This window comes from Stenella coeruleoalba (assembly GCF_951394435.1).
Source record: "Stenella coeruleoalba genome assembly, chromosome: 4".
NCBI lineage: Eukaryota > Metazoa > Chordata > Mammalia > Artiodactyla > Delphinidae > Stenella > Stenella coeruleoalba.
The window spans coordinates 87,574,768-87,595,038 of record NC_137149.1 but is presented as its reverse complement, the minus strand read 5'-3'; the positions used below and the strand labels follow the sequence as shown (position 1 = coordinate 87,595,038).

General features: G+C 43.7%; 1 long non-coding RNA gene across 50 annotated transcripts in view; it reads right to left on the bottom strand.

Moving 5' to 3' along the window:
• LOC307185334 overlaps positions 1-20,271 on the bottom strand; it is a 3,778,167-nt gene that overhangs the window by 2,715,208 nt on the left and 1,042,688 nt on the right. For 28 of the 50 annotated variants that reach the window (XR_013828010.1, XR_013828011.1, XR_013828012.1 and 25 more), the window contains exon 1: positions 9,247-9,339. The exons of the other annotated variants lie outside the window; for them this stretch is intronic. This is a non-coding gene — a long non-coding RNA (uncharacterized lncRNA). Of the gene's footprint in view, positions 1-9,246; positions 9,340-20,271 lie in introns of those variants that run through there. 50 annotated transcript variants of the gene reach the window in all.

Genomic DNA, 20,271 nt, shown 5'->3' with positions numbered 1-20,271 from the left:
AGTTGGGGTGCTGCATAAAACCAGAGATTGAAATGAGCACAGATAAATTTCCTTAAGCCAAATATGGAATAGACAAGAGCTACTCCTTGCTCAACGAAATGGACTCAACACCGCATATTAAACGCCTAAGAATGTACCTGACTAGTAAGTATCTTAAAACCTATGGATTGCTATGTCTCCGAAAGAGAATCAAGCATGTGTACAGGGGCATAAACGCAACAGTGATAGGATTGGAGAGGTTCGGTGAGCAAATGAAGACCCTTTGAAGTCATATTGCATGGTACCCATTCCACGGGTTTCAACTACCCAGGTTTAAGGTATTCTTCCTTAAGCTAAAACATGCATGTGGAACCTAGAGTATGATCAACCATGTGATCGGGAGACGTGTTCAAATATGTCTCAGTTTTCGTACCTTGGTACTCGGGTGCAACATTCCAGACGCTTTACTAACACTCTCCCGACTTGGAGAGTCAGTCCCTTTAACCTCATGTTTGGCCCAGTTTCCAATTTCTGCGGAAGATGAACAGGAATAGCGAGAACCAATGAGAGGCTAGCTGGAGGTGTCTGGACGGGCAAATTTAACTCTCATTTCCCACCAGGAAGAGGAAATAACCGAAGGCTCAGCGTGCCGTGCCGGAACCAGATTAGGGCCTGAAGCCATCTTGCGGTGTTGCGGCCAGGTCACAAGAAAGCGAGTTGAAGAAAAGAGCTCAGGGGCACTGTAATTCACAAACCTGCAGAGTTATAAATGACAGCTATCGTCCAAAAATAGACTGAAGTAAGGCTGCCAAGAGGACTTGAAAGCGGGGCAGAATTGCAGGAAATCGATTTCAGGAGGTAGACTGGAATTGCATTGAAAGCATAGGAAAAGAGGCAGAACGTCCACAATGATGCACTTGGCCAAAAAGGGCATATGCGTTTTTTCCTGAATATATTCAGGAAAAAACGCATACGCCCTTTTTGGCCAACCAAGCAAGCTTGCAAAGGAAATCTGCACTACAATGAAGTCTCACTTCCCCCCGGTCAAAAGGGCCATCTGAAAAAAGTGTAAAATCCAGAAAGGCAGGACAGGCCATGGAGAACTGGGAGCCTTGTTATGCTGATGGGCGGGATGTAAATTGCCAACAGACACTCAGGAGAAGTGTATGGTGTTTCCTGAAACATCTAAAAAACAAAGCAACAGAACCTAGGGCACTTCCACTTATGGTCCTATAGCTTAGGGAAATTAAAATCAAAAAGACACAGCCACCCCAAAGTTTGGAACGGCTCTGTTTACAAGAACCTCATTTACAGTACAAGTTCAACATCGCAGAAAGTGAAAAATGGATAAAGAAGTTGTGGAATTTACTTACAAAGCAATATCACTCAGCAATGAAATCTGTGTCATCAGGCCCTTAGCAGCACAATGAGTGGATTCAGGTATGATGATTCTAACTGAAATAAGTCACACAGAAAAAGAAACATCATAAGATATCAGTAATACACGGAATGTAAACTTGGCTACACAGGAACTGAATTACAGAACAGAACAGGGTCTCAAATTTAGAAAACCAACTTATGCTTGCTTAAGGGTAAAGGTGAGTTGGGGTGCTGCATAAAACCAGAGATTGAAATGAGCACAGATAAAGTTCTTTAAGCCAAATATGGAATAGACAAGAGCTACTCCTTGCTCAACGAAATGGACTCAACACCGCATATTAAACGTCTAAGAATGTACCTGACTAGTAAGTATCTTAAAACCTATGGATTGCTATGTCTCCGAAAGAGAATCAAGCATGTGTACAGGGTCATAAACACAGCAGTGATAGGACTGGAGAGGTTCGTGAGCAAATGAAGACCCTTTGAAGTCATATTGCATGGTACCCATTCCACGGGTTTCAACTACCCAGGTTTAAGGTATTCTTCCTTCAGCTAAAACATGCATGTGGAACCTAGAGTATGATCAACCATGTGAACGGGAGTCGTGTTCAAATATGTCTCAGTTTTCCTCCCCTGGTACTCGGGTGCAACATTCCAGACGCTTTACTAACACTCTCCCGACTTGGAGAGTCAGTCCCTTTAACCTCCTGTTTGCCCCAGTTTGCAATTTCTGCGGAAGATGAACAGGAATAGCGAGACCCAATGAGAGACTAGCTGGAGGTGTCTGGACGGGCAAATTTAACTCTCATTTCCCACCAGGAAGAGGAATTAACCAAAGGCTCAGCATGCCGGGCCGGAACCAGATTAGGGCCTGAAGCCATCCTGCGGTGTTACGGCCAGGTCACAAGAAAGCGAGTTGAAGAAAGGAGCTCAGGGGCACTGTAATTCACAAACCTGCAGAGTTATAAATGACAGCTATCGTCCAAAAATAGACTGAAGTAAGGCTGCCAAGAGGACTTGAAAGCGGGGCAGAATTGCAGGAAACCGATTTCAGGAGGTAGACTGGAATTGCATTGAAAGCATAGGAAAAGAGGCAGAACGTCCACAATGATGCACTTGGCCAAAAAGGGCGTATGCGTTTTTTCCTGAATATATTCAGGAAAAAACGCATACACCCTTTTTGGCCAACCAAGTAAGCTTGCAAAGGAAATCTGCACTACAATGAAGTCTCACTTCTCCCCGGTCAAAAGGGCCATCTGAAAAAAGTGTAAAATCCAGAAAGGCAGGACAGGCCATGGAGAACTGGGAGCCTTGTTATGCTGAAGGGCGGGATGTAAATTGCCAACAACCACTAGGGAGAAGTGTATGGTGTTTCCTGAAACATCTAAAAAACAAAGCAACAGAGCCTAGGGCACTTCCACTTATGGTCCTATAGCTTAGGCAAATTAAAATCAAAAAGACACAGCCACCCCAAAGTTTGGAACGGCTCTGTTTACAAGAACCTCGTTTACAGTACAAGTTCAACATCACAGAAAGTGAAAAATGGATAAAAAAGTTGTGGTATTTACTTACAAAGCAATATCACTCAGCAATGAAATCTGTGTCATCAGGCCCTTAGCAGCACAATGAGTGGATTCAGGTATGATGATTCTAACTGAAATAAGTCACACAGAAAAAGAAACATCATAAGATATCAGTATTACACGGAATGGAAACTTGGCTACACAGGAACTGAATTACAGAACAGAACAGGGTCTCAAATTTAGAAAACCAACTTATGCTTGCTTAAGGGGAAAGGTGAGTTGGGGTGCTGCATAAAACCAGAGATTGAAATGAGCACAGATAAATTTCCTTAAGCCAAATATGGAATAGACAAGAGCTACTCCTTGCTCAACGAAATGGACTCAACACCGCATATTAAACGCCTAAGAATGTACCTGACTAGTAAGTATCTTAAAACCTATGGATTGCTATGTCTCCGAAAGAGAATCAAGCATGTGTACAGGGGCATAAACGCAACAGTGATAGGATTGGAGAGGTTCGGTGAGCAAATGAAGACCCTTTGAAGTCATATTGCATGGTACCCATTCCACGGGTTTCAACTACCCAGGTTTAAGGTATTCTTCCTTAAGCTAAAACATGCATGTGGAACCTAGAGTATGATCAACCATGTGATCGGGAGACGTGTTCAAATATGTCTCAGTTTTCGTACCTTGGTACTCGGGTGCAACATTCCAGACGCTTTACTAACACTCTCCCGACTTGGAGAGTCAGTCCCTTTAACCTCCTGTTTGGCCCAGTTTCCAATTTCTGCGGAAGATGAACAGGAATAGCGAGAACCAATGAGAGGCTAGCTGGAGGTGTCTGGACGGGCAAATTTAACTCTCATTTCCCACCAGGAAGAGAAAATAACCGAAGGCTCAGCGTGCCGTGCCGGAACCAGATTAGGGCCTGAAGCCATCTTGCGGTGTTGCGGCCAGGTCACAAGAAAGCGAGTTGAAGAAAAGAGCTCAGGGGCACTGTAATTCACAAACCTGCAGAGTTATAAATGACAGCTATCGTCCAAAAATAGACTGAAGTAAGGCTGCCAAGAGGACTTGAAAGCGGGGCAGAATTGCAGGAAATCGATTTCAGGAGGTAGACTGGAATTGCATTGAAAGCATAGGAAAAGAGGCAGAACGTCCACAATGATGCACTTGGCCAAAAAGGGCGTATGCGTTTTTTCCTGAATATATTCAGGAAAAAACGCATACGCCCTTTTTGGCCAACCAAGCAAGCTTGCAAAGGAAATCTGCACTACAATGAAGTCTCACTTCCCCCCGGTCAAAAGGGCCATCTGAAAAAAGTGTAAAATCCAGAAAGGCAGGACAGGCCATGGAGAACTGGGAGCCTTGTTATGCTGATGGGCGGGATGTAAATTGCCAACAGACACTCAGGAGAAGTGTATGGTGTTTCCTGAAACATCTAAAAAACAAAGCAACAGAACCTAGGGCACTTCCACTTATGGTCCTATAGCTTAGGGAAATTAAAATCAAAAAGACACAGCCACCCCAAAGTTTGGAACGGCTCTGTTTACAAGAACCTCATTTACAGTACAAGTTCAACATCGCAGAAAGTGAAAAATGGATAAAGAAGTTGTGGAATTTACTTACAAAGCAATATCACTCAGCAATGAAATCTGTGTCATCAGGCCCTTAGCAGCACAATGAGTGGATTCAGGTATGATGATTCTAACTGAAATAAGTCACACAGAAAAAGAAACATCATAAGATATCAGTAATACACGGAATGTAAACTTGGCTACACAGGAACTGAATTACAGAACAGAACAGGGTTTCAAATTTAGAAAACCAACTTATTCTTGCTTAAGGGTAAAGGTGAGTTGGGGTGCTGCATAAAACCAGAGATTGAAATGAGCACAGATAAAGTTCCTTAAGCCAAATATGGAATAGACAAGAGCTACTCCTTGCTCAACGAAATGGACTCAACACCGCATATTAAACGCATAAGAATGTACCTGACTTGTAAGTATCTTAAAACCTATGGATTGCTATGTCTCCGAAAGAGAATCAAGCATGTGTACAGGGGCATAAATGCAGCAGTGATAGGATTGGAGAGGTTCGTGAGCAAATGAAGACCCTTTGAAGTCATATTGCATGGTACCCATTCCACGGGTTTCAACTACCCAGGTTTAAGGTATTCTTCCTTCAGCTAAAACATGCATGTGGAACCTAGAGTATGATCAACCATGTGATCGGGAAACGTGTTCAAATATGTCTCAGTTTTCGTGCCCTGGTATTCGGGTGCAACATTCCAGACGCTTTACTAACACTCTCCCGACTTGGAGAGTCAGTCCCTTTAACCTCCTGTTTGGCCCAGTTTGCAATTTCTGCGGAAGATGAACAGGAATAGCGAGAACCAATGAGAGACTAGCTGGAGGTGTCTGGACGGACAAATTTAACTCTCATTTCCCACCAGGAAGAGGAATTAACCAAAGGCTCAGCGAGCCATGCCGGAACCAGATTAGGGCCTGAAGACATCCTGCGGTGTTGCGGCCAGGTCACAAGAAAGCGAGTTGAAGAAAGGAGCTCAGGGGCACTGCAATTCACAAACCTGCAGAGTTATAAATGACAGCTATCGTCCAAAAATAGACTGAAGTAAGGCTGCCAAGAGGACTTGAAAGCGGGGCAGAATTGCAGGAAACTGATTTCAGGAGGTAGACTGGAATTGCATTGAAAGCATAGGAAAAGAGGCAGAACGTCCACAATGATGCACTTGGCCAAAAAGGGCGTATGCGTTTTTTCCTGAATATATTCAGGAAAAAACGCATACGCCCTTTTTGGCCAACCAAGCAAGCTTGCAAAGGAAATCTGCACTACAATGAAGTCTCACTTCCCCCCGGTCAAAAGGGCCATCTGAAAAAAGTGTAAAATCCAGAAAGGCAGGACAGGCCATGGAGAACTGGGAGCCTTGTTATGCTGATGGGCGGGATGTAAATCGCCAACAACCACTCGGGAGAAGTGTATGGTGTTTCCTGAAACATCTAAAAAACAAAGCAACAGAACCTAGGGCACTTCCACTTATGGTCCTATAGCTTAGGGAAATTAAAATCAAAAAGACACAGCCACCCCAAAGTTTGGAACGGCTCTGTTTACAAGAACCTCGTTTACAGTACAAGTTCAACATCGCAGAAAGTGAAAAATGGATAAAGAAATTGTGGTATTTACTTACAAAGCAATATCACTCAGCAATGAAATCTGTGTCATCAGGCCCTTAGCAGCACAATGAGTGGATTCAGGTATGATGATTCTAACTGAAATAAGTCACACAGAAAAAGAAACATCATAAGATATCAGTAATACACGGAATGTAAACTTGGCTACACAGGAACTGAATTACAGAACAGAACAGGGTCTCAAATTTAGAAAACCAACTTATGCTTGCTTAAGGGGAAAGGTGAGTTGGGGTGCTGCATAAAACCAGAGATTGAAATGAGCACAGATAAAGTTCCTTAAGTCAAATATGGAATAGACAAGAGCTACACCTTGCTCAACGAAATGGACTCAACACCGCATATTAAACGCCTAAGAATGTACCTGACTAGTAAGTATCGTAAAACCTATGGATTGCTATGTCTCCGAAAGAGAATCAAGCATGTGTACAGGGGCATAAACGCAGCAGTGATAGGATTGGGGAGGTTCGGTGAGCAAATGAAGACCCTTTGAAGTCATATTGCATGGTACCCATTACAAGGGTCTTAACTCTCCAGGTTTAAGGTATTCTTCCTTCAGCTAAAACATGCATGTGGAACCCAAGTATGATCAACCATGTGAACGGGAGACGTGTTCAAATATGTCTCAGTTTTCCTGCCCTGGTACTCGGGTGCAACATTCCAGACGCTTTACTAACACTCTCCCCACTAGGAGAGTCAGCGCCTTTAACCTCCTGTTTGGCCCAGTTTGCAATTTCTGCGGAAGATGAACAGGAATAGCGAGAACCAATGAGAGACTAGCTGGAGGTGTCTGGACGGGCAAATTTAACTCTCATTTCTCACCAGGAAGAGGAAATAACCAAAGGCTCAGCGTGCCGTGCCGGAACCAGATTAGGGCCTGAAGCCATCCTGCGGTGTTGCGGCCAGCTCACAAGAAAGCAAGTTGAAGAAAGGAGCTCAGGGGCACTGCAATTCACAAACCTGCAGAGTTATAAATGACAGCTATCGTCCAAAAATAGACTGAAGTAAGGCTGCCAAGAGGACTTGAAAGCGGGGCAGAATTGCAGGAAACCGATTTCAGGAGGTAGACTGGAATTGCATTGAAAGCATAGGAAAAGAGGCAGAACGTCCACAATGATGCACTTGGCCAAAAAGGGCGTATGCGTTTTTTCCTGAATATATTCAGGAAAAAACGCATACGCCCTTTTTGGCCAACCAAGCAAGCTTGCAAAGGAAATCTGCACTACAATGAAGTCTCACTTCCCCCCGGTCAAAAGGGGTATCTGAAAAAAGTGTAAAATCCAGAAAGGCAGGACAGGCCATGGAGAACTGGGAGCCTTGTTATGCTGATGGGCGGGATGTAAATTGCCAACAACCACTCGGGAGAAGTGTATGGTGTTTCCTGAAACCTCTAAAAACCAAAGCAACAGAACCTAGGGCACTTCCACTTATGGTCCTATAGATTAGGGAAATTAAAATCAAAAAGACACAGCCACCCCAAAGTTTGGAACGGCTCTGTTTACAAGAACCTCATTTACAGTACAAGTTCAACATCGCAGAAAGTGAAAAATGGATAAAGAAGTTGTGGAATTTACTTACAAAGCAATATCACTCAGCAATGAAATCTGTGTCATCAGGCCCTTAGCAGCACAATGAGTGGATTCAGGTATGATGATTCTAACTGAAATAAGTCACACAGAAAAAGAAACATCATAAGGTATCAGTAATACACGGAATGTAAACTTGGCTACACAGGAACTGAATTACAGAACAGAACAGGGTCTCAAATTTAGAAAACCAACTTATGCTTGCTTAAGGGGAAAGGTGAGTTGGGGTGCTGCATAAAACCAGAGATTGAAATGAGCACAGATAAAGTTCCTTAAGCCAAATATGGAATAGACAAGAGCTACTCCTTGCTCAACGAAATGGACTCAACACCGCATATTAAACGCGTAAGAATGTACCTGACTAGTAAGTATCTTAAAACCTATGGATTGCTATGTCTCCGAAAGAGAATCAAGCATGTGTACAGGGGCATAAACGCAGCAGTGATAGGATTGGAGAGGTTCGGTGAGCAAATGAAGACCCTTTCAAGTCATATTGCATGGTACCCATTCCACGGGTTTCAACTACCCAGGTTTAAGGTATTCTTCCTTCAGCTAAAACATGCATGTGGAACCTAGAATATGATCAACCATGTGATCGGGAGACGTGTTCAAATATGTCTCAGTTTTCGTACCCTGGTACTCGGGTGCAACATTCCAGACGCTTTACTAACACTCTCCCGACTTGGAGAGTCAGTCCCTTTAACCTCCTGTTTGGCCCAGTTTGCAATTTCTGCGGAAGATGAACAGGAATAGCGAGAACCAATGAGAGGCTAGCTGGAGGTGTCTGGACGGGCAAATTTAACTCTCATTTCCCACCAGGAAGAGGAATTAACCAAAGGCTCAGCATGCCGGGCCGGAACCAGATTAGGGCCTGAAGCCATCCTGCGGTGTTACGGCCAGGTCACAAGAAAGCGAGTTGAAGAAAGGAGCTCAGGGGCACTGTAATTCACAAACCTGCAGAGTTATAAATGACAGCTATCGTCCAAAAATAGACTGAAGTAAGGCTGCCAAGAGGACTTGAAAGCGGGGCAGAATTGCAGGAAACCGATTTCAGGAGGTAGACTGGAATTGCATTGAAAGCATAGGAAAAGAGGCAGAACGTCCACAATGATGCACTTGGCCAAAAAGGGCGTATGCGTTTTTTCCTGAATATATTCAGGAAAAAACGCATACGGCCTTTTTGGCCAACCAAGCAAGCTTGCAAAGGAAATCTGCACTACAATGAAGTCTCACTTCTCCCCGGTCAAAAAGGGCCATCTGAAAAAAGTGTAAAATCCAGAAAGGCAGGACAGGCCATGGAGAACTGGGAGCCTTGTTATGCTGAAGGGCGGGATGTAAATTGCCAACAACCACTCGGGTGAAGTGTATGGTGTTTCCTGAAACATCTAAAAAACAAAGCAACAGAGCCTAGGGCACTTCCACTTATGGTCCTATAGCTTAGGCAATTTAAAATCAAAAAGACACAGCCACCCCAAAGTTTGGAACGGCTCTGTTTACAAGAACCTCGTTTACAGTAAAAGTTCAACATCGCAGAAAGTGAAAAATGGATAAAGAAGTTGTGGTATTTACTTACAAAGCAATATCACTCAGCAATGAAATCTATGTCATCAGGCCCTTAGCAGCACAATGAGTGGATTCAGGTATGATGATTCTAAGTGAAATAAGTCACAAAGAAAAAGAAACATCATAAGATATCAGTAATACACGGAATGTAAACTTGGCTACAAGGAACTGAATTACAGGACAGAACAGGGTCTCAAATTTAGAAAACCAACTTATGCTTGCTTAAGGGTAAAGGTGAGTTGGGGTGCTGCATAAAACCAGAGATTGAAATGAGCACAGATAAAGTTCCTTAAGCCAAATATGGAATAGACAAGAGCTACTCCTTGCTCAACGAAATGAACTCAACACCGCATATTAAACGCGTAAGAATGTACCTGACTAGTAAGTATCTTAAAACCTATGGATTGCTATGTCTCCGAAAGAGAATCAAGCATGTGTACAGGGGCATAAACGCAGCAGTGATAGGATTGGAGAGTTTCGGTGAGCAAATGAAGACCCTTTGAGGTCATATTGCATGGTACCCATTCCACGGGTTTCAACTACCCAGGTTTAAGGTATTCTTCCTTCAGCTAAAACATGCATGTGGAACCTAGAGTATGATCAACCATGTGATCGGGAGACGTGTTCAAATATGTCTCAGTTTTTGTACCCTGGTACTCGGGTGCAACATTCCAGACGCTTTACTAACACTCTCCCGACTTGCAGAGTCAGTCGTTTTAACCTCCTGTTTGGCCCAGTTTGCAACTTCTGCGGAAGATAAACAGGAATAGCGAGAACCAATTAGAGGCTAGCTGGAGGTGTCTGGACGGGCAAATTTAACTCTCATTTCCCACCAGGAAGAGGAATTAACCAAAGGCTCAGCGTGCCGTGCCGGAACCAGATTAGGGCCTGAAGCCATCCTGCGGTGTTGCGGCCAGCTCAAAAGAAAGCGAGTTGAAGAAAGGAGCTCAGGGGCACTGTAATTCACAAACCTGCAGAGTTATAAATGACAGCTATCGTCCAAAAATAGACTGAAGTAAGGCTGCCAAGAGGACTTGAAAGCGGGGCAGAATTGCAGGAAACCGATTTCAGGAGGTAGACTGGAATTGCATTGAAAGCATAGGAAAAGAGGCAGAACGTCCACAATGATGCACTTGGCCAAAAAGGGCGTATGCGTTTTTTCCTGAATATATTCAGGAAAAAACGCATACGCCCTTTTTGGCCAACCAAGCAAGCTTGCAAAGGAAATCTGCACTACAATGAAGTCTCACTTCCCCCCGGTCAAAAGGGCCATCTGAAAAAAGTGTAAAATCCAGAAAGGCAGGACAGGCCATGGAGAACTGGGAGCCTTGTTATGCTGATGGGCGGGATGTAAATTGCCAACAACCACTCTGGAGAAGTGTATGGTGTTTCCTGAAACATCTAAAAAACAAAGCAACAGAACCTAGGGCACTTCCACTTATGGTCCTATAGCTTAGGGAAATTAAAATCAAAAAGACACAGCCACCCCAAAGTTTGGAACGGCTCTGTTTACAAGAACCTCGTTTACAGTACAAGTTCAACATCGCAGAAAGTGAAAAATGGATAAAGAAGTTGTGGTATTTACTTACAAAGCAATATCACTCAGCAATGAAATGTGTGTCATCAGGCCCTTAGCAGCACAATGAGTGGATTCAGGTATGATGATTCTAACTGAAATAAGTCACACAGAAAAAGAAACATCATAAGATATCAGTAATACACGGAATGTAAACTTGGCTACACAGGAACTGAATTACAGAACAGAACAGGGTCTCAAATTTAGAAAACCAACTTATGCTTGCTTAAGGGTAAAGGTGAGTTGGGGTGCTGCATAAAACCAGAGATTGAAATGAGCACAGATAAAGTTCCTTAAGCCAAATATGGAATAGACAAGAGCTACTCCTTGCTCAACGAAATGGACTCAACACCGCATATTAAACGCCTAAGAATGTACCTGACTAGTAAGTATCTTAAAACCTATGGATTGCTATGTCTCCAAAAGAGAATCAAGCATGTGTACAGGGGCATAAACGCAGCAGTGATAGGATTGGAGAGGTTCGGTGAGCAAATGAAGACCCTTTGAAGTCATATTGCATGGTACCCATTCCACGGGTTTCAGCTACCCAATTTAAGGTATTCTTCCTTCAGCTAAAACATGCATGTGGAACCTAGAGTATGATCAACCATTTGATCGGGAGACGTGTTCAAATATGTCTCAGTTTTCGTACCCTGGTACTCGGGTGCAACATTCCAGACGCTTTACTCACACTCTCCCCACTTGAAGAGTCAGCGCCTTTAACCTCCTGTTTGGCACAGTTTGCAATTTCTGCAGAAGATGAACAGAAATAGCGAGAAGCAATGAGAGGCTAGCTGGAGGTGTCTGGACGGGCAAATTTAACTCTCATTTTCCACCAGGAGGAGGAAATAACCAAAGGCTCAGCGTGCCGTGCCAGAACCAGATTAGGGCCTGAATCCATCTTGCGGTGTTGCGGCCAGCTCACAAGAAAGGGAGTTGAAGAAAGGAGCTCAGGGGCACTGTAATTCACAAACCTGCAGAGTTATAAATGACAGCTATCGTCCAAAAATAGACTGAAGTAAGGCTGCCAAGAGGACTTGAAAGCGGGGCAGAATTGCAGGAAACCGATTTCAGGAGGTAGACTGGAATTGCATTGAAAGCATAGGAAAAGAGGCAGAACGTCCACAATGATGCACTTGGCCAAAAAGGGCGTATGCGTTTTTTCCTGAATATATTCAGGAAAAAACGCATACGCCCTTTTTGGCCAACCAAGCAAGCTTGCAAAGGAAATCTGCACTACAATGAAGTCTCACTTCCCCCCAGTCAAAAGGGCCATCTGAAAAAAGTGTAAAATCCAGAAAGGCAGGACAGGCCATGGAGAACTGGGAGCCTTGTTATGCTGAAGGGCGGGATGTAAATTGCCAGCAACCACTCCTGAGAAGTGTATGGTGTTTCCTGAAACATCTAAAAAACAAAGCAACAGAGCCTAGGGCACTTCCACTTATGGTCCTATAGCTTAGGAAAATTAAAATAAAAAAGACACAGCCACCCCAATGTTTGGGACGCCTCTGTTTACAAGAACCTCGTTTACAGTACAAGTTCAACATCGCAGAAAGTGAAAAATGGATAAAGAAGTTGTGGTATTTACTTACAATGCAGTATCACTCAGCAATGAAATCTATGTCATCAGGTCCTTAGCATCACAATGAGTGGATTCAGGTATGATGATTCTAACTGAAATAAGTCACACAGAAAAAGAAACATCATAAGATATCAGTAATACACGGAATGTAAACTTGGCTACACAGGAACTGAATAACAGAACAGAACCGGGTCTCAAATTTAGAAAACCAACTTATGCTTGCTTAAGGGTAAAGGTGAGTTGGGGTGCTGCATAAAACCAGAGATTGAAATGAGCACAGATAAAGTTCCTTAAGTCAAATATGGAATAGACAAGAGCTACTCCTTGCTCAACGAAATGGACTCAACACCGCATATTAAACGCCTAAGAATGTACCTGACTAGTAAGTATCGTAAAACCTATGGATTGCTATGTCTCCAAAAGAGAATCAAGCATGTGTACAGGGGCATAAACGCAGCAGTGATAGGATTGGAGAGGTTTGGTGAGCAAATGAAGACCCTTTGAAGTCATATTGCATGGTACCCATTACACGGGTCTCAATTCTCCAAGTTTAAGGTATTCTTCCTTCAGCTAAAACATGCATGTGGAACCCAAGTATGATCAACCATGTGAACGGGAGACGTGTTAATATATGTCTCAGTTTTCCTCCCCTGGTACTCGGGTGCAACATTCCAGACGCTTTACTAACACTCTCCCCACTTGGAGAGTGAGCGCCTTTAACCTCCTGTTTGGCCCAGTTTGCAATTTCTGCGGAAGATGAACAGGAATAGCGAGAACCAATGAGAGGCTAGCTGGAGGTGTCTGGACGGGCAAATTTAACTCTCATTTCCCACCAGGAAGAGGAAATAACCAAAGGCTCAGCGTGCCGTGCCGGAACCAGATTAGGGCCTGAAGCCATCCTGCGGTGTTGCGGCCAGCTCAAAAGAAAGCGAGTTGAAGAAAGGAGCTCAGGGGCACTGTAATTCACAAACCTGCAGAGTTATAAATGACAGCTATCGTCCAAAAATATACTGAAGTAAGGCTGCCAAGAGGACTTGAATGTGGGGCAGAATTGCAGGAGACCGATTTCAGGAGGTAGACTGGAATTGCATTGAAAGCATAGGAAAAGAGGCAGAACGTCCACAATGATGCACTTGGCCAAAAAGGGCGTATGCGTTTTTTCCTGAATATATTCAGGAAAAAACGCATACGCCCTTTTTGGCCAACCAAGCAAGCTTGCAAAGGAAATCTGCACTACAATGAAGTCTCACTTCCCCCTGGTCAAAAGGGCCATCTGAAAAAAGTGTAAAATCCAGAAAGGCAGGACAGGCCATGGAGAACTGGGAGCCTTGTTATGCTGATGGGCGGGATGTAAATTGCCAACAACCACTCTGGAGAAGTGTATGGTGTTTCCTGAAACATCTAAAAAACAAAGCAACAGAACCTAGGGCACTTCCACTTATGGTCCTATAGCTTAGGGAAATTAAAATCAAAAAGACACAGCCACCCCAAAGTTTGGAACGGCTCTGTTTACAAGAACCTCGTTTAAAGTACAAGTTCAACATCGCGGAAAGTGAAAAATGGATAAAGAAGTTGTGGTATTTACTTACAAAGCAATGTCACTCAGCAATGAAATCTGTGTCATCAGGCCCTTAGCAGCACAATGAGTGGATTCAGGTATGATGATTCTAACTGAAATAAGTCACACAGAAAAAGAGACATCATAAGGTATCAGTAATACACGGAATGTAAACTTGGCTACACAGGAACTGAATTACAGAACAGAACAGGGTTTCAAATTTAGAAAAACAACTTATTCTTGCTTAAGGGTAAAGGTGAGTTGGGGTGCTGCATAAAACCAGAGATTGAAATGAGCACAGATAAAGTTCCTTAAGCCAAATATGGAATAGACAAGAGCTACTCCTTGCTCAACGAAATGGACTCAACACCGCATATTAAACGCGTAAGAATGTACCTGACTAGTAAGTATCTTAAAACCTATGGATTGCTATGTCTCCGAAAGAGGATCAAGCATGTGTACAGGGGCATAAACGCAGCAGTGATAGGATTGGAGAGGTTCGGTGAGCAAATGAAGACCCTTTGAAGTCATATTGCATGGTACCCATTCCACGGGTTTCAACTACCCAGGTTTAAGGTATTCTTCCTTCAGCTAAAACATGCATGTGGAACCTAGAGTATGATCAACCATGTGATCGGGAGACGTGTTCAAATATGTCTCACTTTTCGTACCCTGGTACTCGGGTGCAACATTCCAGATGCTTTACTAACACTCTCCAGACTTGCAGAGTCAGTCCCTTTAACCTCCTGTTTGGCCCAGTTTGCAATTTCTGCGGAAGATGAACAGGAATAGCGAGAACCAATGAGAGGCTAGCTGGAGGTGTCTGGACGGGCAAATTTAACTCTCATTTCCCACCAGGAAGAGGAATTAACCAAAGGCTCAGCGTGCCGTGCCGGAACCAGATTAGGGCCTGAAGCCATCCTGCGGTGTTGCGGCCAGCTCAAAAGAAAGCGAGTTGAAGAAAGGAGCTCAGGGGCACTGTAATTCACAAACATGCAGAGTTATAAATGACAGCTATCGTCCAAAAATATACTGAAGTAAGGCTGCCAAGAGGACTTGAAAGCGGGGCAGAATTGCAGGAAACCGATTTCAGGAGGTAGACTGGAATTGCATTGAAAGCATAGGAAAAGAGGCAGAACGTCCACAATGATGCACTTGGCCAAAAAGGGCGTATGCGTTTTTTCCTGAATATATTCAGGAAAAAACGCATACGCCCTTTTTGGCCAACCAAGCAAGCTTGCAAAGGAAATCTGCACTACAATGAAGTCTCACTTCCCCCCGGTCAAAAGGGCCATCTGAAAAAAGTGTAAAATCCAGAAAGGCAGGACAGGCCATGGAGAACTGGGAGCCTTGTTATGCTGATGGGCGGGATGTAAATTGCCAACAGACACTGGGGAGAAGTGTATGGTGTTTCCTGAAACATCTAAAAAACAAAGCAACAGAGCCTAGGGCACTGCCACTTATGGTCCTATAGCTTAGGGAAATTAAAATCAAAAAGACACAGCCACCCCAAAGTTTGGGACGCCTCTGTTTACAAGAACCTCGTTTACAGTACAAGTTCAACATCGCAGAAAGTGAAAAATGGATAAAGAAGTTGTGGTATTTACTTACAAAGCAATATCACTCAGCAATGAAATCTATGTCATCAGGCCCTTAGCAGCACAATGAGTGGATTCAGGTACGATGATTCTAACTGAAATAAGTCACACAGAAAAAGAAACATCATAAGATATCACTAATACACGGAATGTAAACTTGGCTACAGAGGAACTGCATTCCAAAACAGAACAGGGTCTCAAATTTAGAAAACCAACTTATGCTTGCTTAAGGGGAAAGGTGAGTTGGGGTGCTGCATAAAACCAGAGATTGAAATGAGCACAGATAAAGTTCCTTAAGTCAAATATGGAATAGACAAGAGCTACTCCTTGCTCAACGAAATGGACTCAAAACCCCATATTAAACGCCTAAGAATGTACCTGACTAGTAAGTATCTTAAAACCTATGGATTGCTATGTCTCCAAAAGAGAATCAAGCATGTGTACAGGGTCATAAACGCAGCAGTGATAGGATTGGAGAGGTTCGGTGAGCAAATGAAGACCCTTTGAAGTCATATTGCATGGTACCCATTCCACGGCTTTCAGCTACCCAATTTAAGGTATTCTTCCTTCAGCTAAAACATGCATGTGGAACCTAGAGTATGATCAACCATTTGATCGGGAGACGTGTTCAAATATGTCTCAGTTTTCCTCCCCTGGTACTCGGGTGCAACATTCCAGACGCTTTACTGACACTCTCCCGACTTGAAGAGTTAGCGCCTTTAACCTCCTGTTTGGCACAGTTTGCAATTTCTGCGGAAGATGAACAGGAATAGCGAGAACCAATGAGAGGCTAGCTGGAGGTGTCTGGACGGGCAAATTTAACTCTCATTTCCCACCAGGAGGAGGAAATAACCAAAGGCTTAGCGTGCCGTGCCAGAACCAGATTAGGGCCTGAAGCCATCCTGCGGTGTTGCGGCTAGCTCACAAGAAAGCGAGTTGAAGAAAGGTGCTCAGGGGAACTGTAATTCACAAACCTGCAGAGTTATAAATGACAGCTATCGTCCAAAAATAGACTGAAGTAAGGCTGCCAAGAGGACTTGAAAGCGGGGCAGAATTGCAGGAATCCGATTTCAGGAGGTAGACTGAAATTGCATTGAAAGCATAGGAAAAGAGGCAGAACGTCCACAATGATGCACTTGGCCAAAAAGGGCGTATGCGTTTTTTCCTGAATATATTCAGGAAAAAACGCATACGCCCTTTTTGGCCAACCAAGCAAGCTTGCAAAGGAAATCTGCACTACAATGAAGTCTCACTTCCCCCCGGTCAAAAGGGCCATCTGAAAAAAGTGTAAAATCCAGAAAGGCAGGACAGGCCATGGAGAACTGGGAGCCTTGTTATGCTGATGGGCGGGATGTAAATTGCCAACAGACACTCAGGAGAAGTGTATGGTGTTTCCTGAAACATCTAAAAAACAAAGCAACAGAGCCTAGGGCACTTCCACTTCTGGTCCTATAGCTTAGGGAAATTAAAATCAAAAAGACACAGCCACCCCAAAGTTTGGGACGCCTCTGTTTACAAGAACCTCCTTTACAGTACAAGTTCAACATCGCAGAAAGTGAAAAATGGATAAAGAAGTTGTGGTATTTACTTACAATGCAGTATCACTCAGCAATGAAATCTATGTCATCAGGTCCTTAGCATCACAATGAGTGGATTCAGGTATGATGATTCTAACTGAAATAAGTCACACAGAAAAAGAAACATCATAAGATATCAGTAATACACGGAATGTAAACTTGGCTACACAGGAACTGAATTACAGAACAGAACAGGGTCTCAAATTTAGAAAACCAACTTATGCTTGCTTAAGGGTAAAGGTGAGTTGGGGTGCTGCATAAAACCAGAGATTGAAATGAGCACAGATAAAGTTCCTTAAGTCAAATATGGAATAGACAAGAGCTACTCCTTGCTCAATGAAATGGACTCAACACCGCATATTAAACGCCTAAGAATGTACCTGACTAATAAGTATCGTAAAACCTATGGATTGCTATGTCTCCAAAAGAGAATCAAGCATGTGTACAGGGGAATAAACGCAGCAGTGATAGGATTGGAGAGGTTCGGTGAGCAAATGAAGACCCTTTGAAGTCATATTGCATGGTACCCATTACACGGGTCTCAATTCTCCAAGTTTAAGGTATTCTTCCTTCAGCTAAAACATGCATGTGGAACCCAAGTATGATCAACCATGTGAACGGGAGACGTGTTAAAATATGTCTCAGTTTTCCTCCCCTGGTACTCGGGTGCAACATTCCAGACGCTTTACTAACACTCTCCCCACTTGGAGAGTGAGCGCCTTTAACCTCCTGTTTGGCCCAGTTTGCAATTTCTGCGGAAGATGAACAGGAATAGCGAGAACCAATGAGAGGCTAGCTGGAGGTGTCTGGACGGGCAAATTTAACTCTCATTTCCCACCAGGAAGAGGAAATAACCAAAGGCTCAGCGTGCCGTGCTGGAACCAGATTAGGGCCTGAAGCCATCCTGCGGTGTTGCGGCCAGGTCACAAGAAAGCGAGTTGAAGAAAGGAGCTCAGGGGCACTGTAATTCACAAACCTGCAGAGTTATAAATGACAGCTATCGTCCAAAAATAGACTGAAGTAAGGCTGCCAAGAGGACTTGAATGTGGGGCAGAATTGCAGGAACCCGATTTCAGGAGGTAGACTGGAATTGCATTGAAAGCATAGGAAAAGAGGCAGAACGTCCACAATGATGCACTTGGCCAAAAAGGGCGTATGCGTTTTTTCCTGAATATATTCAGGAAAAAACGCATACGCCCTTTTTGGCCAACCAAGCAAGCTTGCAAAGGAAATCTGCACTACAATGAAGTCTCACTTCCCCCCGGTCAAAAGGGCCATCTGAAAAAAGTGTAAAATCCAGAAAGGCAGGACAGGCCATGGAGAACTGGGAGCCTTGTTATGCTGATGGGCGGGATGTAAATTGCCAACAACCACTCTGGAGAAGTGTATGGTGTTTCCTGAAACATCTAAAAAACAAAGCAACAGAAACTAGGGCACTTCCACTTATGGTCCTATAGCTTAGGGAAATTAAAATCAAAAAGACACAGCCACCCCAAAGTTTGGAACGGCTCTGTTTACAAGAACCTCGTTTACAGTACAAGTTCAACATCGCAGAAAGTGAAAAATGGATAAAGAAGTTGTAGTATTTTCTTACAAAGCAATATCACTCAGCAATGAAATCTGTGTCATCAGGCCCTTAGCAGCACAATGAGTGGATTCAGGTATGATGATTCTAACTAAAATAAGTCACACAGAAAAAGAAACATCATAAGGTATCAGTAATACACGGAATGTAAACTTGGCTACACAGTAACTGAATTACAGAACAGAACAGGGTCTCAAATTTAGAAAACCAACTTATTCTTGCTTAAGGGTAAAGGTGAGTTGGGGTGCTGCATAAAACCAGAGATTGAAATGAGCACAGATAAAGTTCCTTAAGCCAAATATGGAATAGACAAGAGCTACTCCTTGCTCAACGAAATGAACTCAACACCGCATATTAAACGCGTAAGAATGTACCTGACTAGTAAGTATCTTAAAACCTATGGATTGCTATGTCTCCGAAAGAGAATCAAGCATGTGTACAGGGGCATAAACGCAGCAGTGATAGGATTGGAGAGGTTCGGTGAGCAAATGAAGACCCTTTCAAGTCATATTGCATGGTACCCATTCCACGGGTTTCAACTACCCAGGTTTAAGGTATTCTTCCTTCAGCTAAAACATGCATGTGGAACCTAGAATATGATCAACCATGTGATCGGGAGACGTGTTCAAATATGTCTCAGTTTTCGTACCCTGGTACTCGGGTGCAACATTCCAGACGCTTTACTAACACTCTCCCGACTTGGAGAGTCAGTCCCTTTAACCTCCTGTTTGGCCCAGTTTGCAATTTCTGCGGAAGATGAACAGGAATAGCGAGAACCAATGAGAGGCTAGCTGGAGGTGTCTGGACGGGCAAATTTAACTCTCATTTCCCACCAGGAAGAGGAATTAACCAAAGGCTCAGCGTGCCGGGCCGGAACCAGATTAGGGCCTGAAGCCATCCTGCGGTGTTACGGCCAGGTCACAAGAAAGCGAGTTGAAGAAAGGAGCTCAGGGGCACTGTAATTCACAAACCTGCAGAGTTATAAATGACAGCTATCGTCCAAAAATAGACTGAAGTAAGGCTGCCAAGAGGACTTGAAAGCGGGGCAGAATTGCAGGAAACCGATTTCAGGAGGTAGACTGGAATTGCATTGAAAGCATAGGAAAAGAGGCAGAACGTCCACAATGATGCACTTGGCCAAAAAGGGCGTATGCGTTTTTTCCTGAATATATTCAGGAAAAAACGCATACGGCCTTTTTGGCCAACCAAGCAAGCTTGCAAAGGAAATCTGCACTACAATGAAGTCTCACTTCTCCCCGGTCAAAAGGGCCATCTGAAAAAAGTGTAAAATCCAGAAAGGCAGGACAGGCCATGGAGAACTGGGAGCCTTGTTATGCTGAAGGGCGGGATGTAAATTGCCAACAACCACTCGGGAGAAGTGTATGGTGTTTCCTGAAACATCTAAAAAACAAAGCAACAGAGCCTAGGGCACTTCCACTTATGGTCCTATAGCTTAGGCAATTTAAAATCAAAAAGACACAGCCACCCCAAAGTTTGGAACGGCTCTGTTTACAAGAACCTCGTTTACAGTAAAAGTTCAACATCGCAGAAAGTG